Below are 25,448 nucleotides of genomic sequence, written 5' to 3' on the forward strand. Positions count from 1 at the left end.
TGTATAGAAGGGTCATCAGGTGTATAGGGTGGGTAGGTGTATTTGGGGGTCATCAGGTGTATAGGTGTATTCGGGGGGTCAGTGGGTGTATAGGGTGGGTGGGTAGGTGTATTTGGGGGTCAGTGGGTGTATAGGGTGGGTAGGTAGGTATATAAGGTGGGTAGATAGATGTATATGGGGGGGTCGGTGGATGTACAGGTACAGTGCAGTTCGGTATCGGTGGGGCTCTCACCGCTCTAATGGTTCCCCTCGGCCGGTCCGCTTTCCCTCTCCACTCTCCTCCATGTCACATGCCAGTACCGCAGAAAGCGTCGGCAGGGTCATAGAGGAGTGAGGAGGAATTATGCTACTGCCATCTAGTGGCGGTAGATGTAATTGCGGTAACGCCGCTTAGGTAATAGGAACGGCGTTACCGTGGGGGGAAAAGTAATCAATTAGATTACAAGTTACCCTCAAAAGTAACGGCGTTAAGTAACAGCGTTTACTTTAACGCCGTTATTCCCATCACTGATCCTATGTCTCCATGCACACATAGGCTGTTATAAGCAGTTTCTGGCTGTAAAAAAAAAAATGAAAACTAGTGAGTTTTGAGTGGCGTTTTTCAGCTGTAAAAATGCTCTAACGTCAATAAATGCCAATAAACGCTGAAAAACGCCAAAAAACACTGCTAACTGGCATTTTTTTACGTTTTTTATTCCATTGCTTTTTTTAAGCCTGGATTCTGTTTTGAGGTGTCGTTCATGGAACAAAGCCTGGGTTCACACTGGTGGGTGCTGAACAATGCATGTGATTTGCACCAAAAACGCACCGCATTCCTCTGCACAACACATGTGATGTCTGTGCGATGCTGTTTGAGCCATATATTTTGTATGGCTCAAATTGCATCACATTTGCACCAAAATGTTGCAGGACCCTTTTTTCCTCCACACCTAATCGCATGGCATGGGTGTGAACAACCATGCCATGCGATTCTGGCAAGCGCACTGCATTTTGCAATCTGTTTCGGGGCATCGTTCATGGAACATGAAGCCCTGTTGACATTGTGCTGATTTGGCATGCGATTTGTCATGTAGAATAGCATGTCAAAACGGAGCCTATTGCCGGCAATGACACCGGTTCACACAGAGGGCGGGTTTAAAATCATTCAGTTGAACGCGCACGATTTCAAACTCGCATGTCAGTGCGACTTCGGGGGCGATTTGACGGACATTTGTACGGGTTCATGCACAGATGTCTATGGAAATCACCCTGAAGTCGCCAAAAGTATTGCAGAAACGACTTTTGGGAATCAGTGCGGTACCACAAAGTCATGGTTGCACCAATTCGGACAGGGACATTGCCGGCAATAGGCTCTGATTTGGCATGCGTTTTGACATGTCAAATCGCATGTCAAATCTGCCCGATGCAAACGGAGGCTTAATGTTCCATGAACAACACTCTGAAACAGATTGAAAAATGCAGTGAGCGTGACAGAATCGCATCACATGGGTGTTCCCACCCATGCAATTCGATTTTGATGCAGGGAAAAAAGGGTCCACATTTGCACCAAAATGTTGTAGGACCCTTTTCTCCCTGCACCTAAATCTTATCGCATAGGTGTGAACACCCATGTGATGCAATTCTGGCAAGCATTGCATTGTGGGAAAGTTGGAGTTACTAAAATAGCAGAGAGGTGATTTTTAGCTAAAAAACGTCAAAAAACGCTAACGCCAAAAAACGCTGAAAAAACTCAATACAAAGCATTTTTATAGCGTCCAGTGTGCATGAGGCTCAAATAAAATAACATAATAAATTGTGATGGTTTCTCTTATTTAAACAAAAATGAAAAGCCTGGCGGTTGCTGTCTATATTTAGTGAATTGCTACATGTACAAGCGTTAATTTATAGGTGGCAGATTTCTGTCAACAAAGGGCATAGTATGCTTTAACGGATTCTGTTAAATAAAAACCGTTAAATACAGGGCACTAAAAAAGTGGTGGTTACTATTTTTGTGTAGACGCACGGCACAATGGTTCCATACTCTCTTCTATACAGAATTTCTTTTTTAAAATAATTTCTCTTGGAGAAATCGCTAAATATAAGCTCCTAAATTGTAGTTTTCTGTGCTGCCTGCAAATATGAAAAATATCAAATTCAGTTTGACCCTAAGGCCTCATACACACGGACAAAAAAAAAAAAAAAGCAATTTTTGCAGGCTTGCAGCATATTTTTTTATGCCTTCAAACACATTTGTGTGTTAGCCCATGTTGCCATGCGCATCGGTATTTTAACCACTTAAGCCCCAGAAGATTTTACCCCCTTCCTGACCAGGGCCTATTTTGCGATTCGGCACTGCGTGACTTTAACGGACAATTGCGCGGTCGTGCGACGCTGTACCAAAAACAAATTTGACGTCCTTTTTTTCCCACAAACAGAGCCTTTTTTTGGTGGTATTTGATCACCTGTGCGATTTTTTGATCATGCGCTATAAACAAAAAAAGAGCGTCAATTTTGCAAAAATAACAATATTTTTCACATTTTTTTATATGAAATTCCCCAAAAAAATGTAAAAATCAAAATTTAACTTTTTAGGCCAATTTGTTTTATGCTACATATGTTTGGTAAAAAAAAAATCGCAAAAAGCGTATTTTGATTGGTTTGCGCAAAATTTATTGCGTTTACTAACTAAGGGAAATGTTTTTGTCATTTTTGTTGTTTTTTTTTAACGAGTAATGGCGGCGATCTGCGATTTTTTTTTTGCGGGACTGCGACATTGCGGCGGACAGATCGGACCCTTGACTGACATTTTTGACACTTTTGAGGGTACCAGTGACATTACTGCAGTAATCAGTGCTATACATATGCACTGTTACTGTAAAAATGACACTGGCAGTGAAGGAGTTAACTTTATTGGAGAGGGAGGGGTTAAGTGTGTCCCTAGGGGCGTGTTTCTAACTGTGATTGGCTGTGGCTACTGGTGTAAGAACAGAGATCAACGGTCCTACATAGTAGAACCGTGTGATCTCTATTCTTACACAGGGGAGAATGACAGGCGGCTTTGTTTACATTAGCCGCCTGCCTTTCTTCCGGTGTAACGGACGATCGCGAGTGCCCGGGTCCGCCGGGCACAAGCGCGGGGGGGTCCATGACCACGCGGGAGCGGGAGCGCGCCTCCGGCGGCGCGCGCTCGCTCCCTAGAGCCTCACAGGCTAGCGATGTAGCCCTACATCGCTTTGCCTGTGAGGGGCTGACTGCCGCAGTAAATAGTCGTGCGGCGGTCGGCAAGCGGTTAAGAGCAGCACTTACAGGCATAAAAAATACATTCCATTAGATTGTAAGCTTTTCTGAGCAGGGCCCTCTTAATCCTCTTGTATTTTATTGTATTGTAACTGTATTGTCTCCCTCTAACATTGTAAAGCGCTGCATAAACTGCTGGCGCTATAGAAATCCTGAATAATAATAATAATAATTTCAGGGTTGCATTCGGAGAAGAGTTTTTGGGTCAGTTCACACCACAATTTTGAGATCCAGATGTGTTTCTGCATGTGCATTTTTGATGTGTTCTGGTGCATTTTTGATGCATTTTCAATGTTTTTTAGTGCCTTCTTTCCTCTCTTTTTTTACCAAATTCATATATTTTCTTTGTTTGTTTGTTTTAATGTGCTCCAGTGCATTTTTGGTGCGCGTTGATGTGTTCCGATGCATTTTTGATTTTTTTTGCCGTGTTCCAGATGCATTCCATGTAGAAATAATGCAGCACATTCTACTTTTTGTTGAATGCATTGGAACACACTGCATGGGTGTGAACTATGCCATTGAAATCTATGTTAACCACTTATTGACCGCCTACGACAGATTTACTGCGGCAGGCAGCCGCTCCTGGGCAAAGCGAAGTAGGTCTACGTCGCTCCCTCTCATTAGGCTAGGGGGAAGCCGATGCGTGTGTCAGGCGGCTCCGATTGCGGCCTGACACTCTCGATCGCTGCCCGCTGAGCGAGAAGGACAGTCAGCTGTTGTAAACACAGCTGACCATTCTTTTCCCTGAAATGATCATAGAGCTCATGTGATCCTTCTATATAGGATCACATGTCTCTATGGTAATTTCAAAAGCAACACCCCCCCACAGTTAGAATCACTACCCTAGGCTCACATTTAACCCCTTGATCACCCACAGTGTTAACCCCTTCCCTGCCAGTGTCATTATTACGGTAACAGTGCATATGTTTAGCACTGATTACTGTAGTAATGTCACTGGTCCCCCCAAAAGTGTCAAAAATGTCAGTCCGATCAGTCCGCCGCAATGTCGCAGTCCTGCAAAAAATTGCAGATTGCCACAAATTTTGCCCAAAATGTATTCTGCGACATGCCTTTGATTAAAAAAAATCCCAATAAGTGTATATTACTAACTGACTGAATAACTGCCAGTGACATCACTAGTGACAATAATACAGCAATCAGTGATAATACTATGCAATGGGGTTGATTTACTAAAGGCATATCTACTGTGCACTACAAGTGCACAGTGGATTTCCCTTTAGTAAAAAAACCCCACTGACACTGACGTTTTAATGACACTGGCTGAGAAGGGGTCAACATCTAGGGGCGATCGAGGGCTTAAATGTATACCTAACTATGTGGAATGTGTGTAAAGTGTGCTGCTTATCATGAGAGATTTTCTCATTCTACAGAGATTACATAGTTAGTCAGGTTGAAAAAAGACACAAGTAAAAAACCAATAAAAAACAAAAAACAGTAAAGAAAAAACATACATACAATCCCATATACACAATCCTATAGCCACAGTTAATCCAGAGGAAGGCGAAAAACCCCAGCAAAGCATGATCCAATTTACTACAGCAGGGGAAAAAAAATCCTTCTTGATCCCCCGAGAGGCAATCGGATATTCCCTGGATCAACATTACTTATAAATGTTAGTGCCCATTTATATTAATAACACCTGGGAAAGAATCCAGGCCTTTTTTAAAGCAATCTAGTGAGCTAGCCAGAACCACCTCTGGAGGGAGTCTATTCCACATTTTCACAGCTCTTACAGTGAAGAAACCTTTCCGTATTTGGAGACAAAATCTGTTTTCCTCTAGACGTAAAGAGTGCCCCCTTGTCCTCTGTGTTGACCTTAAAGTGAACAACTCAACACCAAGTTCACTATATATTATGTATTTATACATGTTGATCATATCCCCCCTTAATCTCCTCTTCTCAAGAGAGAATAAATTCAGTTCCTCTAATCTTTTCTCATAGCTGAGCCCCCCCCGTGCCTCTTATCAGTTTGGTTACCCTTCTCTGCACTTTCTCCAGTTCCCCGATATCCTTTTTAAGAACTGGTGCCCAAAACTGAACTGCATATTCCAGATGAGGTCTTACTAATGATTTATACAAGGGAAAAATAATATCTCTCTCTCTCTGGAGTCCATGCCTCTGTTAATACAAGAAAGGAATTTGCTTGCTTTGGAAACAGCAGCTTGGCATTGCATACTATTATGAAGCTTATGATCTACCAGAACACCAAGATCTTTCTCCGCTATGGATTCCCCCAGTTCTACTCCACCTAGTATGAATGCTGCATGCATATTTTTAGCCCCCAAGTGCATAACTTTACATTTATCAACATTAAACCTCATTTGCCACATAGTTGCCCAATGAAACAGTGCATTGAGGTCAGCTTGTAAATTGGAGACATCCTGCAAAGAAGTTATTCCACTGCAAAGCTTGGTGTCATCTGCAAAGTCTGAAATAATACTTTTAATCCCAGACCCTATATCATTTATAAAGATATTAAAAAGTAAGGAACCCAACACTGAACCAATCATTAACCACTACTCTCTGAATTATATTTTTTAGCCAATTTTCTATCCATTTACAACCTGATCTTTCCAAGCCTGTAGACTTTACCTTACACATTAGCCATGTGTGGGGAACTGTGTCAAACGCTTTTGCAAAATCCAAGTTTACTACATCCACAGCCACCCCTCTGTCCAAGGTTTTACTTACCTCCTCATAAAAAGAAATCAGGTTTGTTTGACAACTTCTGTCTCTCATGAATCCATGCTGTCTGTTGCTTAAAATATTTTTTTCCAGCAAGAACTCATCTATGTGGTCTTTTATTAAACTCTCCAGTATCTTCCCGACTATAGAAGTTAGTGCCGGGTTCACATTTCTGCGATGCGGGAACGCTGCGAATATACAGCGTGTTCCCGCATCGCATCCGCACTCCTGGTAGTTTACACTGCCATATGTGATACGCTGGGGGTGTCAATTAAAAGTTAACGATATCCCAAAGATCAGATCGCATATCGCAGTGCGATCTTAAAGTTGGCACAGAATCGGATCGCACTAGTGTGAACCACCATGCGATCCGATTCTGCTGTGGACCAAAAAAAGGGTCCTGTGCGAGTTAGGTGCGATTGCGGTGCAAATTCAGTCATACAAACTGTATGGCTGAATTTGCACTGCAAAGAGATCGCATGTGATTTTAGGAGCAGTGCGCTCCGAATTTCATGCAATCTCTGTGATCGCAGAAATGTGAACCGGCACTTAAACTAACAGGTCTATAGTTACTTGGCAAAGACTTTGATCCCTTTTTAAATATAGGCACCACATTGGCCTTATGCCATTCCAGTGGTACTATTCCAGTCCTAACAAGTCCCTAAAAATTAGAAACAAAGGCTTTGAAATTACAATGCTCAGTTCTTTTAGGATGCGTGGGTGGATGCCATCTGGTCCAGGCGCTTTATCCACCCTTATTCTGTCTAAATATTTCTGGATCATATCCCTTTTGAGCCATTGTGGATCATTTGGGGCTGTGTCAATACCATCCTCATTATGGCCATGAGCTCCCCCATGCTCCTTTATATACACAGCTGAAGAAAGTATTTAATACATTTGCCTTCTTTTTGTCCCCAGTCACCCACTCCTGATTATTTTGTAAAGGGCCTACATGCTCAGACCTAACCTTTTTACTGTTAATATATTTAAATAATTTTTGGGGGGTTTGTCCTACTATCTTTTGCAATCTGTCATTCATTTTGAATTTTTTTTGTCCTTGATTTCCTTTTTACATATTCTGTTATATTCTTTATAACAATTCAACAATGATAGTGTTCCTTCATTTTTATATTTTTAAAAGCTCTTTTCCTATTATTTATAGCCTTTTTTAACTTTGGCCATGAGCCACATAGGTTTTATTTTTAGCCTTTGAAACGTATTACCCATCGGAATATACTTTGCAGTGAGTTTGCATAGTATTTTTGAAAATGTCCCATTTCTGTTCTGTGCTCATCGATGCCAATATTTCCTCCCAGTCTAAATCCTGGAGAGCAGCCCTCATCCTTGGAAAATTTGCTCTCTTAAAGTTAAGTGTTTTTACATTTCCTGTATGCGTTTTTTGCTTACAGCTAACAATAAATAAAATCATATTATGGTCACTGCTACCCAGATGTTCTTTTATAGGAACATTATTAATAAGTTCTGCATGGTTTAAGATTACCAGGTCCAACAGAGCATCATTTCTAGTGGGGGCCTCAATAAACTGCACCATAAAATTGTCTTGTAATAGGTTTATATATTTTTGCCCTTTAACTGTTCCAGCAGTGCCATTACTCCAGTCAATGTCTGGGTAGTTAAAATCCTCCATCATTATCACTGTCCCAGCCCTTGTAGCCCTTTCTATCTGTGCCAGGAGCTGAGTCTCCACCTCCTCATTAATACTGGGAGGTCTATGACAAACTCCAATGATAATCTTTGTATTACGCACACCTATGTACATTTCCACCCACAATGCTTCAGCCTCTCTCCATCAACTAGGTCCTCTTTCACACTCACTTTGAGATCACTTCTCACATAGAGACAAACCCCACCACCCCTCTATTTTTACCCTGTCTTTCCGAAAGAGAACATAGCCAGGAATATTAATAGCCCAGTCATGTGAAGAATGAAGCCAAGATTCAGCAATCCCAATTAAATCATACTTCTCCTTGTGCACCAGAGCTTCCAACTCACCTATTTTGCTTGGCAGACTTCTGGCATTGGTGAACAAACACTTTTATTCATTGTCAAATTTTATTTTGCACACTTTATTTTGCATATTTTTATTTTGGTACAAATAGTACCATTTCCAATGGTTGTTTTCTAACATGGGAACCGTCTTATCCTCTGCCATAACGCTCCCCCCATCTTGCTTATTTATCAACACAGAGCTCTAGGCTGTGATTGTACACAGCCGATCAGCAGGTCCCAGCCGTGAATCATTGGCTTGGACTTGCTGACAGGCTCCTGCTGTGTAAAATCACGCCGGCCTACACCAGCTACTCGCACCCACAGTATATTGCAAGCAGAAAGTGGTTAAAAATGCACTGGACTGCATGAAGTGTGAACTGGCTCTGAAATAATAATTTATGTAAACAAATGCAAGCATATGCCCGTAAATTTAATCTAGTGAGCAGAATAAATATTATGGCAAGTAGAATGTATTTAAGCTCAATGCAATATGCCTGTAAATGTGCATAAATACACCTAAGTATGTACCAAAACAATCACAGCTTATATACTGTAAGAGGATTTTCGTATATATTTACCTGCTCTGTGCAATGGGATTTCCTCTTCTCGGTTCCCCTGAAGGCGCCCCTGGTACTTCCAATGGTGGCACACCTGTGGACGCGCTATAGACACAGATAGCATGGCTTTGCCCCGTAAGTCATATTGTAGTTGAACGTTATTAAAAATGCCCTTTCCATTTCAATCTGCAGCCACTATAATTTTCTGAAAGTGCAAGGCAATATGGCTACCTGGAGCTGTTCTGTACACAGAATGTGTACTGAACACATCCCAGAAACATATTTTCTTGCTTGTGTGATTGGCTCACCAATTTTCCCATAAGTCTATAAAACAAACACAAGAGGGCACCTCCGTCTAGGTGTAGCAATTTATTTAGGCTTGTCATAGACCCATATAGACCTCCATAGGATCACTGTTGCAGAGTTCAGCAGGCATAGTCACTAAGCAGTTCAATAAAATGAGGAGAATTAAAAGAGTGGATGACACCAGGGACTGGCTCTGCGGCAGAAAGAAGTCAACTCCGGAGCGCCTCTAAGTGTAGTATGTTTAATTATCCATAGTAGAACAGATACAAAACCTTGTTCACATAAGAACAATGAGAATAAGCTCATCTGAACGTTTGCAATCCGAGATTGGCAGTCCTTATCCAGGTGTATGTTTCCATGCCAGTAGTACAGGGGAGGAAGCGTAGTATTTCCGTGGCTCCGTCAGGCTAGATGGCCGGCGGCTTCCAGGTACCACTCTCCTCACAAACACTTGGGAAGCAGAGTCGCCTGTGTAACATCACCGATCGGGCAGCCAATAGTACGACGCGTTTCAGAGCATGCGCAGAAGCCTCACAGGGCCAACGCGGTCTTTTTTTCAAGTGCAATAACGCGTTGGCCCTGTGAGCTTCTGCGCATGCTCTGAAACGCGACTCTACGTCCAAAGTGTTTGTGAGGAGAGGGGTACCCGGAAGCCGCCGGCTGGCGTGGAGACATACACCTCAGATTGCAACTGTTCAATGAGAATACTCATTGTTCTTATGTGAGCAAGTTTTTGTATCTGTTCTACTATGGATAATTAAACATACTACACTTAGAGGCGCTAGGCTTTTTTTTTCATTAATGGAAGTGCAGCTGTCAGACATCAGGCTGGGACATAAGAATCAGCAGCTTCCAGAAGAGGCAAGATGGCTGCGGCTCCAAACAGCACCTCTTATGGAAGTGGAGGGGATGTGGCTACATGTTTCAGGGCAGACAGGAGGGCCCCTTTATCAAACCATAGGGTGCATTAGGATATCAAAACCTAATCTGAGAGGAGCTGCATCCATTTTACCTGGTGTTTCCTACCACTCTCCTGGCCCTTTTTATGTGCCCTGTTTAACCACTTGCCGACTGCCTAACGCCGATCTACGTCGGCAGTCAGCCCCTCACAGGCAAAGTGACGTAGGGCTACGTCACTAGCTTGTGAGGGTCTAGGGAGCGAGCGCACGCCCCCGGAGGCGCGCTCCCGCTCCCGCGTGGTCACGGACCCCCCCGCGCGTTTCTCCGGCGATCGGCGGGGGAGAGGGAGAATGTCAGGCAGCTTGTGTAAACAAGCCACCTGTCATTCTCCTTGCTGTTAAGACACTGATCACTCGGATCTAGTATGTAGATCCGTTGATCAGTGTCCTTACAGCTGAAGCCACAGCCAATCACAGTAGAAAGCACGCCCCTAGGGATACACACAGCCCCTCCCTCCCAAATAAAGTTAACCCCTTCACTACCAGTGTATTTTTACAGTAACAGTGCATATATATAGCACTGATTACTGTAGAAATGTCACTGGTAACCCCAAAAGTGTCAAAAATGTCAGTCAAGGGTCCGATCTGTCCGCCACAATGTCGCAGTACCGCAAAAAAAATCGCAGATCGCCGCCATTACACGTTAAAAAAAAAAACAACAAAAATGACAAAAATCTTTCCCTTTGTTAGTAAACGCGATAACTTTTGCGCAAACCAATCAAAATACGCTTTTTGCGATTTTTTTTTACCAAACATAGGTAGCATAAAACAAATTGGCCGAAAAAGTTAAAAAATTTTGATTTTTACATTTTTTTTGGGGGGAATTTCATATAAAAAAATGTGAAAAATATTGTTATTTTTGCAAAATTGACGCTCTTTTTTTGTTTATAGCGCGTGATCAAAAAATCGCACAGGTGATCAAATACCACCAAAAGAAAGCTCTGTTTGTGGGAAAAAAAGGACGCCAAATTCGTTTAGGTACAGCGTCGCACGACCGCGCAATTGTCCGTTAAAGTCACGCAGTGCCGAATCGCAAAATACGCCCTGGTCGGAATGGGGGTAAAATCTTCCGGGGCTTAAGTGGTTAATGACTGTTGGGTTCCAGTCAGTGCAATAGCTTATTCTTTTTCTTTCCCAGAATTCTGCCTAAGATACAAGTCAGATTTCAGAATTTCCCTGCAACAAAAATGTCATTTTTGGTGAGATACTCCCAATAGGAACACGTCTAAAGGGATGCAAGCCCAGCAGATTTCCTCATTAGTGCTCTGCAGCTGCACAGCTGATTGATAATTATGAAACCACTCCCGTTAGACCCACTCAGCACATAGGCATAGAGCAGGGGTAATGAATTAAAATTCAAGGAGGTCCGGTCGCTAAAATTTTCTTTGGGCCGAGGTCCGGATCTGAAGTCTGTGCTATGACTCAGAAAGATGGGCAAAACAAAACGTGTTCATCAGCGTTGTTCTTAACATAAAATATGCCCATTTGAGTGCCCCTTAACATAAAATGTGTCCGAGAGCGTGACCCTTAGCATAAAATTTGCCCATCAGCGTGACCCTTAACATAAAATAAGGGGCACGCTGATGGGCACATTTTATGTTAGGGGGCACTCTGATGGGCACATTTTATGTTAGGGGGCACGCTGATGGGCACATTTTATGTTAGGGGGCACTCTGATGGGCACATTTTGTTAGGGGGCACGCTGATGGGCAAAACAAAACGTGTAAATCAGCGTTGCTCTTAACATAAAATATGCCTATTAGAGTGCCCCTTAACATAAAAAATGCCCATCAGTGTGCCCCATAGCATAAATATGTCCATCAGAGTGTACCACAGCATAAATATGCACATCAGCATGCCCCTTAACATAAAATATGCCCATCAGTGTGTACTACAGCATAAATATGCACATCAGCATGCCCCTTAACATAAAATATGCCCATCAGCATGACCCTTAACATAAAATAAGGGGCAAGCTGATGGGCACATTTTATGTTAGGGGCACTCTGATGGGCAGAACAAAATGTGCCCACCAGCGTGACCCTTAACATAAAATATGCCCATCAGCGTGCCCCTTAGCATAACATTTGCCCATCAGCGTGACCCTTAACATAAAATAAGGGGCACGCTGATGGGCATATTTTATGTTAAGGGTCACGCTGATGGGCACATTTTATGTTAGGGGCACTCTGATGGGCAGAACAAAATGTGCCCACCAGCGTGACCCTTAACATAAAATATGCCCATCAGCGTGCCCCTTAGCATAACATTTGCCCATCAGCGTGACCCTTAACATAAAATAAGGGGCACGCTGATGGGCATATTTTATGTTAAGGGTCACGCTGATGGGCACATTTTATGTTAGGGGCACTCTGATGGGCAGAACAAAATGTGCCCACCAGCGTGACCCTTAACATAAAATATGCCCATCAGCGTGCCCCTTAGCATAACATTTGCCCATCAGCGTGACCCTTAACATAAAATAAGGGGCACGCTGATGGGCATATTTTATGTTAAGGGTCATGCTGATGGGCACATTTTATGTTAGGGGGCACCCTGATGGGCATATTTTATGATGGTGGGATCGCTGATGGGCAAAAGAAAACGTGTAAATCAGCGTTGCTCTTAACATAAAATATGCCCATTAGAGTTCCCCATAGCATAAATATGTCCATCAGAGTGCCCCTTAACATAAAATATGCCCATCAGTGTGTACCACAGCATAAATATGCACATCAGAGTGCCCCTTAACATAAAATATTCCCATCAGCGTGACCATTAACATAAAATAAGGTGCACTCTGATGGGCACATTTTATGTTAGGGGGCATTCTGATGGGCAAAACAAAACGTGTAAATCAGCGTTGCGCTCAACATAAAATATGCCCATTAGCGTGCCCCTTAACATAAAATATGCCCATTAACGTGCCCCTTAACATAAAATATGCCCATCAGCTTGTCCCTTAGCATAAAATATGGGGCACATTTTATGTCAAGGGAGTACTCTGATGGGCATATTTTGTTTCTTTTATGGGGCACTCTAATGAGCACAACAAAATATGCCACTTGTCTGCACACTTGTTAAAGCTTGAGAGGTTTCTTTTTAAATGCAGATATTCCCCTCTAAAAATGTGCTCCACATACCTGGAGCCAGGAGCTGTCCAAAAGCCGCGAACAGGGGGGCGGGGCGTGCACATAGTGTCACACCCTAGCTCGCTGCCCTGCTTAGAGGAAGCCGCAGTCAGGAGCAGGGGGCGGGACGCGCGAGTGACGTCACGCCCCTACTCGCGGCCCGACAGGACACCGCAATGTCTATCAGTCAGGAGCAGGGGGCAGGGCGCGCGCGTGACGTCACGCCCCTACTCGCGGCTCGCGGCCTGACAGGACACCGGCTGCAAGTGAGCCGGGAGCCGCAGTGAGGAGGGGGCAGAATACAGGTGGCGGTCCGGGCGGAAGCATCGCGCGGGCCGCCAATGGACCGCGGGCCGCCATTTAGTGACCGCTGGCATAGAGGAACAAACAGTGATTTCTTCAGAATAACAAAAGGTAGGAATCTGCAACAAAGTTTGTTATAATCCTTGCAATGTACATAGATAACCCAGAGGACAATGTTTTTTTTCTCAACAAAAGTGGCATTACGCTTTAATGCAAGGAATGCATTACAGTAAAAAATGTTTAGGATTTAGAAGCAATTTAAGCTGGCCCTAAACACTTCTGACAATTATCAAACTCTTCCAGGACAGACCAGCCATAGGGACAAGAACCTCCTTGCATTACAGGAGCAAGCAACATCTTTCGGAGCCCTGCACATGCACAGTTCGCTCTCCTACCTGCACTGTTGCACCTATCACAGCTGCTGAGCTCATCCTCAGCAACAGGAGAGTGCACTGTGCATGTGCAGGCTTTGGAGAAGGGTGGCGCTCGTCCTAATGGCTGTTCCATCCCAGAAAGAGGACAAGATGGAGCTTTAAAATTGTCAGAAGTGTGTGGGACCGGCTTCACATGCTCAAATAGCCTGCAAGTCTTGAAAGAGCATAAATACATATTTTGCATGTCTGAGTTGTTTTAGGTTACGGGATGGTGTTTATGGACCGCATTGGTATTTATTTTATAAAGATGAATTAATCCTTTAAAATGTAAAAGATTGCTTGATGACATCAAACTTTTATGAGCAACCAAAAACTGTCAATGCCTGCAAGGGATATTTATAAAAAAATCTTAGGTAAATACACCTAATATTTAATACTGGGCAAACAAGGTGAATGTGAAGCTGTAAATGCCAGTATAATTGCCAAGACTGCCATTATAATTTTAGCTCACAGTCCAAGAGACTCCTAATCCGACACTGATTAAAATGCCAGGACTGCTGGATTTTGGCTAGCTCTGTCCACATCTATCATTTTGTTGAAAAATCAATAATGCGTAAGTACACAGCTATCACGGGAATGTGTACCACTTCAAAGAAACTGGAAAGGTTAGGGAGGCATCAAGGTGAATTTCAGTTTAAAGAGTACACACAGTAAACACTATTTGCATGTAACTCCCCATAGCAGTTTCTGAAAAACAACTGTTCTTAAAGTGGTTGTAAACCTCCGAAATAAAGTGAACAAAGCATATCTCGCTGTAGTGTGTACTTGCCTCAATTTAAAGCACCTAGTGTGGTTTCTTTCTGCTCTATCCTCCCTCTGCTATCAGTCACTTCTGGCAGTTTCCCTCTACTCAGGTCTCAGACTACACTAAGCTCCCTGCTCTGTTCTGTGCAATGTGTGATGTCAGATTCCAGCCTCCTACCTGCTTGTGATCAGAAATAGCCTTGGTGTACTTTGAACAGCTCTCGAGAAAGGCTGCAGATAAACAGACACAACCTATATAGAAGGATGTTTCATCTATGTATAACACCTGAGGGTTATTACTTAAGTGGGTCTATGCAAGGGTTTACAGTCACTTTATTAGTTACAGAGTTTCTTTAAGCCAAATGGCAGTTGAGCAAGTCTAAATCAAGGGCCAAAAGCTTTCCTATCCTGTTCCCCCTTTAGTTGGAGAACTTTTTTTTTTGCCTGAGTTATATGTAGCAGGATTCCCAGCCGTTTTGCTGGATATGGGTCCCCCTGGGCCACCGGGTGCAAAAAAAGTACCCCTGTGCATGTTAGTCCAAGTGTGAGCACTGAGACAATGACCCCACACTTGTCTTGGGGTTTGAAGTAATGTCCCGGGCACAGAAATGGAGATTTTAACTTTCTGCTGGTAGCAACTAGCCTGGTAACCCAGGGTGAAATCCCGGATGAGCCCCCAAATGTAGCAGGATTCCCAGCCAGATATGGGTCCCCCTGGGCCACCGGGTACAACAAAAGTACCCCTGTGCATGTTCCTTCAAGTGTGAGCACTGAGACAATGACCAGTCCAGTAACTTTGTTTTTTTTTATTTATTGAGAACTTGGATTGGAGAAGGGAATGAGTGGGATACTCCTTTTGCTCAACTATGCACAATTTGCTAGGGACAACTGAAAACGCTTCTTGGGGCTGACTTGACGCTGGCTAGATGCCGGTAAACGCCGTTTGACGCTGGTTAATGCTGGCTTGATGCCTGTTAACTCCAAACTGACCTTGGACTGCTTTCTTACATAAAGAAGTCCTTTCTTTAGCTCCCTTAAGCACTCCTTGCTGAGGTAGCTACTTGTGCTGCTGCTGCGCTGCTAAACACTTCTGGGCCCACCTGGCACCCTCATTCTCTCACTTATCTTCAGGTCTTAAACACTGGCACTCCCTTTCTCTAAACCTTCTCCACAGGTTAGCTGGCTCCTGGCTCCCCTTGACCTTCTGGAGTGGTCCCCTCTCCCAGGCAGACCCCTGGGCAGTCTCAAGTACTCACGATACTGTTTTCCCCGAAACTTCTGCCCAGCAGCTCCACTCGGTCCACAGCACTCTGGATCCCTCCTCTGCAGCTCAGCTCAACCTCCGTCCTCTAGGCCGACCGCCCAGGACACACTCTCTTGCGCTGACATGAGGAGAGACAGCTGTCAGCCTCATCCTGGGACTCTGCTTCCCACCAAAGACACTGAGTCATGTGCTCCCCTCAGACTTATACCCTATCCCAGGATGCTTTGCGGCAGATTCTGCCCTCTGAGATGGATACAAGCCCTGGTGTGCTATTGGTCAGGTTTCCTCCCCTGTCCAATAAAAGCCCTCATTGGACACAGTGGGGAGACTCCCAAGACTCAAAAGACACCCCTGGAAGCACATGACAGCCTAATTAAATGATCAGGCCCTCCTGATATGCAGACAGGGCCACCCATATGCTTCTTCGTAGCACCTACTTAGGAGGGCGCTACATATGCTTGAGGCAAAATTCAGAACTAAAGATTTAAAAATGGCATCGCTAGTGCCCTTGGGAGGTGCCCCAGCTGTCAGACCTGCAGTTGCTATAAAGTTAGGATCATGTCCTTGATCCTAATATCCCACCATTGTTGAAATTATTTTAATGGAGGGTGCTGGAGGTTTTTGAGTAGTTTAAGCACCAACAATTGCTTTATCAGCAAGTGTTAATACATGCCTGTTAACCAGCAAATAGAAATTGACCATTAGTTTACTAAAGAAGTTCCTGTTATTGCTTATGAAAAACTGTCCTGCTGGTGGCCAATTTCCATTAAGCTCTCATTAAGAAGTAGGAGACAACAGATGATACAGCAGTGTAAAGTTGGCCAGCAGCAGGACAATTGAATCATGGATAATAGCCCTAACTGGTGTAAAAATAATCTTAATTTTTACTATGGGGTGGAAGATGTGGTGAATGCAAGTGATCTAATTTGGGGTGGTTTAGGTGCACACTGTCTTTGCACTTATGTTCAAATAGCATGAGGCGAAGAAATGCCAGTTCCAAGAACAAATGGTCAGTAACACTTAAATGTTGTGCTTTGGGCACCAAAAACTTAAAGTAGAACTGTTGGCAAAACCTTTTTTTTTAATTTTGGCTAGAGCAAGAGAGGGTTATATAGCCCCTGTGAAAAAAAAATTTCACCATCAATGTCCCATTGCAGGGATTTCCCTTCACTTCCTGTCCCACAGCCTGCAGGCTGATGTACTTTCAGCTGTTATCGGACGGTGGAGGGGGTTAAGTGACAGGAGAGGAGGGAGATAAAGGGAGGTTGTGGTCCCGCGTGCTCACGCCCTCTGTAGAAGTCAGTGTGATGATGAAACATGTCAGGGCGTGAGCACGCGGCTACCCAGACATCAGTATTGTGAGCAGCTGCCACGGACTTTCCTACACATCCTCCCAAGGCTGACGAGCAGGAGAGGGGCGGTGAGCTTCCGGGAAGCGCTACTGCTGTCAGTGAAATCTTGTGTGTTAAGTGCCTTTGGTCATTTTGTTTGATGTGAGTGCATAGAGTGGGGGAGCATGGGGTATTTTTTAACAATAAAATTGTGTTTGACTACTACCCTATGAGCCCTTTATGTTTTCCATATTACTCTGCACACACTGCATGAATGGTTGGATGAACCGGTATATGGATTCTATGCATTTCCTTTGATTCCGATTGGGGAGATACTGGTATTTAAGGAGTCTAGATTTGCCCTTACCTGGTCTGGTCTGATGAGAATAAGGAAATTAAAGGCCCTTTGATTCTATATGTCTGGTGAGTGAGCATTACCCTAGAGGGTCACGAGGTGTGGTGGAAGCCTTTGATCTTTTCTAGGCTCCACTGATCCTCGCACTGTTGAGGTGCTCGCTGATTCACCGTTGTTTATTCTTTAAAGGGGTCACACTCTTTACAAGCGCTGCTTATGTGTTGGACTTTTCACGATTCATCAGTTGTGTCTCCGGTGGGGTACTCCCAAGGCGGATCCGTTGGCCTCTCGCCTCAACAAGAAAGTGCAGCGGTTTGTGGCATGGTCCCGGGATCCTCTAGCTGATGCCACAGACACATTAGTAGCTCCTTGGAGTCGGTATCGTGTGTTATACTCTTTTCCTCCTCTCAAGCTTCTGCTGAGACTCCTGCACCAGATCAAAAAGAAGGGATTCCGGTCATCCTAGTGGCTCCAAACTGGCCTCGCCGGTCTTGGTACGCTGATCTGGTACGGCTGGTCTCTGATGCTCCTTGGAGACTTTCTCTCAGGGAGGATCTGTTGTTGCAAGGGCCAAACTTCCATCCTGCTTTACAGCTATGGCTTTGAAGGCTTGGCTGTTGAAAGCCATGTGCTGAAGAATACAGGGTTGTCTGACTCTGTGATTCCTATGCTGTTAAAAGCTAGAAAATCTTCTTCTAGGAAGATTTACCATTGTACTTGAAAGACGTACATTGCATGGTGTGAATCCCTCAGGGTTCACCCTTGCTCCTTTTCGGTGACTCGGATCTTGGCCTTTCCCTAACGAGGGGTTGAGCACCGCCTGACCTTGAGTACCACCAAGGGCCAGGTTTCTTCTTTCACTTGGTTCCTCCAGTGCGATCTCCATTGCTGGCGTGGGACCTCAATTTGGTGTTGTCAGTTCTCCAGAAGCCTCCCTTTGAAAACATTTGGGAGGTTCCCCTGCTTACATTGTCCCAGAAGTGGGATTTTTGGTGGCTATTACTTCGGTGTGCAGGGTGTCCGAGCTGGCGGTGCTGTCTTGTCGTTTGCCTTACCTGGTGGTTCACAGGGATAAGGTGGTTCTTGATCCATGTTCGTCATTCCTTCCAAAGGTTATCTCTGACTTTCATTTGAATGAAGACACTGTGTTGCCCTTCCTGTGTCCCAGGCCTAAGCATCCTAAGGAAATTGCCTTGCATTCCCTGGATGTGGTTCCTGCAATAAGGGTGTACCTGGCAGCTACGGAGTCTTTTAGAAAGTCAAACTCACTATTTGTCCTCACGGATGGACCTTGCAAAGGGTTGGCTGCTTCCGATGCGACCATTTCCAGATGGATCAGACAGACTGTGGTTCAGGGTTATCCCATTAAGGGTCAGGTTCCTCCTTTCCCTGTTAAGGCACACTCTACTGGGGAGCTTAGTGCCTCCTGGGACTTCCGTCATCAGGTTTCAGTGATGCAGGTTTGCATGGCGGCTACCTGGTCATCTGTGCACACTTTCACAAAGTTTTATAAGGTAGATGTGTTGGCATCTGCGCATGCTTCCTTCGGCCGCAAGGTTTTGCAGGCTGCTGTTTAGAGGACTTGGTCCTCTTTGAGGGTGTTTTATTTTTTTCAGATGAGCTCCGGTTGTTTTATGATTGAGCTCCATGTTACCTGGTTGGTTATGTTTAGCCTTGGGAAATATTTTCTTCTTGCTGTTCCCACCCCTCATGTTTGACACTGCTTTGGGATGTACCACATAGTCAAGAAGATGAGGAGCTGTGTCCATCAATAAATGAAAGAGAAAATGGGATTTTTGACTTACCTTAAAATCCATTTCTCTGATGTTCATTGACAGACGCAGCACCCACCCCTCCAGGGAGTTTGGGTTTTTTCTTCTGACACTGCTTGTAAAAAAACTGAGTACCTATAGCAGAGAGTGGAAGTTTACCTCCTGGGACTGCCCCATAGGCGTAGTCAAGTTCTTTCTTGACTAGTGTCCTACTCCTGTAGGGGTAGCATAACCCACATAGTCAAGAAGATGAGGAGCTGTGTCCGTCAATGAACATCAGAGAAATGGATTTTACGTTAAGTCAAAAATCCAATTTTATCGTTTACTTTCACTTTCAATGATAATGGTAAACAGGACAAATAGAGAGGGGAAATCTTCTTATTGAGGTCACAGACAGCAATAAAAACTGACAGGTGTTCTAATTCCTCTCCACTCTATCCAAAACGAAAAAATAAGTTTTGCCTTTAGTTATATTTTAAAAAAGCCCCATCAACATAAAATAACACATACTGTAAAATTTGCTATGGACAGGACAGGAGCTAAAAGTGACCACTGACCTCAAATACAAAGTAAAATTAAAGATAGAAATATAGAAAAATTGAAGAAAAGGCAGCAAAGAGGTTGTGTCTGTGCTTTGCTACAGATCTGTCTCCCAAAGACCAGCAGGCATGCTAATACATGTGTTTCCTTAGCTTTAACTTGCAAGGTTCTGCTGTTACCTGTTATCCCATAAGACTTGTGTTCAAGACTGGTTAACCACTTGCCGTTGATTTAGTTGGCTTTACAGCCAGCCAGGCCATATCTCTTTCTAGTTAAAGTGGTTCTAAAGCCTTAGGGTTTTTCACCTTAATGCATTCCTTTGCATTCCCTTCTTTTGCTTAATGCAAAAGCTGCTTTCCCTGGGGGTGCCCGATGAAGAGGACGAGCCTGGAGCCCTAGCGGGGGACCCCAGAAGAAGAGAATTGGGGCTGTTTTGCGCAAAATCATTGCACAGAGCAGGTAAGTATAGGCGTGTTTGTTATTATTTTTTTTTTTTAAATGAAGCTTTATAACCTCTTTAAAGCGGAGTTCCGGCCTCGGGGGTCAAATTTAGATAAAAATACCCCCGGCACAGTCAGGGCTAGTACATTCTACAATGGATAGCCTCTAAACTGTCCCGGATCGCACATGCCTTTTAGAAGAAATACTTACCTTGAAAATTTCTTCTTCAGCGCTGCCATCTCGGATGTGGGCAGCTGAAGCCAGCGTGTCCTCTTGTGTCCTCTTCTTACATAGTTACATAGTTACATAGTTAGTGAGGTTGAAAAAAGACATCAGTCCATCCAGTTCAACCTATGACGTGCGTGCGTGTTTGCTTTTAACCGTACATTGTATACCCCTGTATGTTGTGGTCTCTAAGGTGCCCATCTAATAGTTTTTTGAAACTATCGATGCTCCCTGCTGATACGACTGCTTGTGGAAGAGAATTCCACATCCTTACCGCTCTTACAGTGAAGAACCCCTTACGCATTTTAAGGTTAAACCGCCTTTCCTCTAGTTTTAGTGAGTGGCCACGTGTCTTATTGTATTCCCTTACTCTGAATAGTTTGTTCCTTATGCTAGGGTCGCCAGTACAGTATTTGTACATTGATATCATATCCCCCCTCAATCGTCTCTTCTCCAGAGAGAATAGGTTCAGTGATTGTAGTCTTTCCTCATAGCTGCTGTCCTCCATTCCCCTAATTATTTTTGTTGCCCTTCTCTGGACTCTTTCCAATTTCAGCATATCCTTCCTGAGGACCGGTGCCCAGAACTGGACAGCATACTCCAGATGTGTATTCTTCTGTGTCCTCTTCTCCCAGAATGCGCCTGCACCGGCCCCACTCGTCACTTCCAGTGTGGGCGCGTCATCCCTGCACAGCTTCTGGGCATGCTCAGAAGCTGTTTAGCAGGAAATGCCGCGCTTGCACCGGAAGTGACGAGCGGGGCCGGTGCAGACGCATTGACTTCTGGGAGAGATGACGTTCAGCTCCCAGGAGTCATCGCAAGCCGGAAGTGGCCGCCAAAGGAGGAAGTGGAAGGAAGGTGAGTATATTTTCTTCAATATCAAGGTAAGTGACCAAAAAAAAAAAAATTGGGAGCATCAATTTCTTTTTCAGATGGCCCTTAGCAAGCGGATAGCCCAAAATCGATTTTTTTGATTTTGAGGCCGGAACTCAGCTTTAAACTTGGCTCCTTACCTAAGGCACTGCCTGTGCAACGGTTCCTCAGTGTTTCCCAGTGATTTCAAAGAAGATTCTGAGTGTCCCCAGTGTTTCCTAGCGGAGAAGTTTGCTAGGACCCCAAGTGTTTCCTCGTATCCCTGGCTTCCTGAGAAGACTCCTAATGTACTCCCAGTGCTCCCTCATGTCCCTTACTTTCTGATTATTTTTCTTTGACTCCCAATACTCCTATGGTCCCTGGCTAAGCAGATCAGCAGGGTCCATGGCCTGAGCAAACTGTCAAGAAGGGGACTATCAGGTATAGTTGGGGACCGTGAACCCTCCAATCACACTGCCATCAAGCGTGCAGGCTACACAGAGGGTCAGTGATCCCCAATCATACATGATAGTCCCCTTCATTTCAGGTTGATTGCCCAAAGAGCTTGCAATTAGAATAAAGTTGTTTTTTTAATGACCCTAAAATCCTAATATGCAGCTTGTCAGCTTTCCCAATAGCAACTTTCATTACACTGACAGTAAGACTGCTCTGTGTCCCAATTCTTAGCCTGTTGGACATTGTTTAAAGGCCATGCAGTGCATTATGGTTTAAAAAAAATTCTCCCCAGCCATTCTGCACATCAATTTGCCAGGACTGCAAATCTCAAATCCACAGGATTCTAGTCGAACTTGTGATCGCGGCAAACTCGATTTAAATGTGAATTGCAATTAGTGGTGAAATACAGTATTTGTAGCACCCTCTTAGATCTTCACCTGTTAAATAAATGTAATTAGCTCCTCCATAATCTGTGGAGCAAGGGTTGATTGTTTTGGCCTGCTCGGTGTCTCCCAGGCTGCTGCTCTAATTACTTCCCCTTGTATTATAGAGAATTATAGAAAAATATAGTGGGAGGAAGAACAATCAGCCTGAATATTTATGGGATTCCTTGGGGAGGTATGCCAAGGAGGTGGTGGAAGAGCTCATAAATAGTGAGGGGGCCTGAGGCAGGAAAGGGGTGTTCCAGGGTCCAGTCCTGCTGGAGGAGACAACTGTATCGGGGCTCTGACCCTGGGGCAGGAGTTCTAAAGTTGCCATCTTAAAGACTTCAAGGTCAGCTGAGGCTTCAGCTGGGGTTCTTATTCACAAAAAAATAGTCCTGGAATGTGTTTGTGTCTCAAGAAGCTCACTGGAGAGTACGAGGAGCAAATTGGGGAAAGGTGTCTAGCTGTCCTATGGTGGTGTGAGTTTGTGTCTCCCTCACTGAAGAGTGCCCAGTGAATATCAGGAGGAAACCAATGATCCTGTTCCTGTGTGAGTAAATTACCTGGGGAAGAAGTTAGTGACTGTGTGCAATTTTTCTTTGAGAAAGGTCCTAGTCACTAGTCAGCAAAAATGTCCGCTGCGGAACATTTTTGAGTAGCTCAGGAAGCTAGAGAAGAGTCCTCAAAGTGTTCAGTTCTTCAGTTCTGAGGTATCCCATGCTCCCCATCCAAGTTCTATGCTCCAATAAAACCCTAAAAAAAAAAAAAAAAAAAAAGACTCCCCCTAGACTGTTCCTTCGAGCCAGTGAAAGAGTGGAGAAAATGCTATGTGCCTGGCTGTGTGTGTCCTAACTGGGGAAAAAAGGTTAAGTTCACCAGCAGCTCTTTTGGGGGTGCCCTACATAAAGATGAAACATACATGGCTGCTGTTCTGAGGGTTTCGTGGTAAGTATATGCTGCCAGGGATAGAGATTTTTTTTTCTCTTTTATTGGTTGAACTAGATGGACTTGGTGTCTTTTTTTCAACCTGACTAAAGCCTCGTACACACGCGTCGAAACATTCCCCTCTGGGGGATCTACCGGTATGTACATTGCAGGAATGTGTTGCATATTTCTACCTTTTGTTATTCTGAAGAAATAGCAGTTTTTTTTGTATCTGTGACTGTGTACATGTGAAGAGTGAATCTAATGCGAGTGATTTTATAATTATAAATCAGCTGCTGCACCTGCGGGGCTTTAAAGATGACACAAAGATATGTAGGGCAATAACTTCTCATCAAGATATAGAAATCTTACAGAATGACCTGAACAAAATAACAGAGTGGGCAACTATGTGGCAAATTAGATTTAATGTAGAGAAGTGTACACTTGGGGGCAAAAAACATAAACGCAAATTATGCTCTGGGGGGGGGAAACCTCTGAGGGAATCCAGGATGGAGAAGTATTTTGGGGGTTCTAGTGGAAGATAGACTAAGTAATAGCATGCAATGTCAAGCTGCAGCTGTCAAAGCCAGCAGAATATTAGCATGCATAAAGAAAGGGATGTATTCCAGAGATAAAACTATAATCCTACCACTTTATAAAAGTCTGGTCCGACCACATCTGGAGTATTCTGTCCAGTTCTGGTTGCCAATCCTTTAGAAAGGATGTGCTGGAACTGGAAAGAGTCCAAAGAAGAGCAACTAAACTAATAAGGGGATTGGAGGACCTTAATTATGAGGAGCAATTACAAGCGCTTAATTTATTCTCCTTGGAGAGGAGACGCCTGAGAGGGGACATGATAGCAATTTACAAATACCTCCATGGCGATCCTAGCATAGGTAGAAAACGATTTAGTCCCATGGAGTGCAAGAAGACATGTGGCCACACAATGAGATTGGAGGAGAGGCGGTTTAAACTTAAAGCGGAGTTCCGGGCAGAGAAACAATTTTTTTCTGAACATACCCCCAGGACAGTCAGGGCTAGCACATTCCACAATGGCTAGCCTCTGATCTGTCCCGGTTCGCACTTACCTTTTAGAAGAAATACTTACTTAGAAATTTTCTTCCACAGCGTTTCCATCTCGGTTGTGGGCAGCTGAAGCCGGCGCGGTCCTCTTCTCTGTCTTCTTCCGCGTCTTCGTGTCCCAGAATGCACTGCACCGGCCCCTCTCGTCACTTCCGGTGTGGCGCCGCATTCCTAAACAGCTTCTGGGCATGCCCAGAAGCTGTTTAGCAGGGGAATGCGGCGGCGCCCGGAAATGACGAGCGGGGCCAGTGCGGCGCATTGATTCCTGGGAGCTATGACGTTTAGCTCCCAGGAATCATCGCGAGGCAGGAAGTGACGGGGTGAGCCTCGGCGCTGGAGGAGGAAGCTGTCATAGGTGAGTATTTACGATCTTCAATAAAAAGGTGAGTAAACAAAAAAAAAAAAAATAACTATCCAATTCCTTTTCAGGTGAGGCATACCTAGCGGAGGGGCACAAAAAAAAAAATCTTTTTTGTGCCCGGAACTCCGCTTTAAGCTGCGTAAAGGGTTCTTCACTGTAAGGGCGGTGAGAATGTGGAACTCTCTTCCACAATTGGTGGTGGCTACGGGGAGTATGGCTACTTTTAAAAGACTCTCGGATATGCATCTCACAGATCACAACATTCAGGGTTATGGGTAATGATCAGGCCAATGACACACACACCACACACCTGTAAAGGTTGAACTGGATGGACTGATGCCTTTATTCAGCCTCAACTACTACGTAACTATGTAAAGAAGAAAGTGGCGGGGTCTGCATCCCTTTAGACGTGATTTCCCTTTGGGAATATCTCACAAAAAAATGACATTTGTAGGGGGATACCCAAAATCTTGTATCTTAGTGCAGACTTATGCATTATGCAGGCATTCCTAATTAATCAACTGGGTTGTATTTCAGTGGTCATAAAACTGCCTGGTAATACATTTTTTAGAATATTTTGCATTCCATGAATGCTTCATACCACAATCTTTCTATGTCTATTTAAAATTGAAACATTCTTGCTTAAATAATACACTATTTCTCCAAGCCATGAAGATGCACACGGTGCAGTAATCAGGTAGTTTCTAAGGGTATGTGCTCCCTTCCGAAACAACAAGGTGCAGTAACCGACAGCAACATATTGTATAGTGTAAGCTGATCAGAACGTTAAAGATAGTTACTGTCTGATTGTTATATGTTACTGAATCTTGCTTATTAAAATATATTTATGTTCTATTTAAAAATTCTACTTTTAAGTAGACTCTAAGCACCTGAATACTCTCTTGCTTTCTCATATATCTTGGAACTCCAGCAGTGAGGTCTAAGATCTGCCACTGGCATTGTAGAATATTTACCTATTCTGCTATATTAATG

At 44.1% G+C, this 25,448-nt stretch overlaps 1 protein-coding gene across 2 annotated transcripts in view; it reads left to right on the forward strand.

Annotated features, from left to right (window-relative positions):
• LOC309568417 (sodium-dependent neutral amino acid transporter B(0)AT2-like) overlaps positions 1 to 25,448 on the forward strand; it is a 500,552-nt gene that overhangs the window by 324,420 nt on the left and 150,684 nt on the right. The gene's annotated exons all lie outside the window — the stretch shown is intronic.

Source organism: Pelophylax lessonae (genome assembly GCF_965119305.1).
Source record: "Pelophylax lessonae genome assembly, chromosome: 12".
Lineage (NCBI taxonomy): Eukaryota > Metazoa > Chordata > Amphibia > Anura > Ranidae > Pelophylax > Pelophylax lessonae.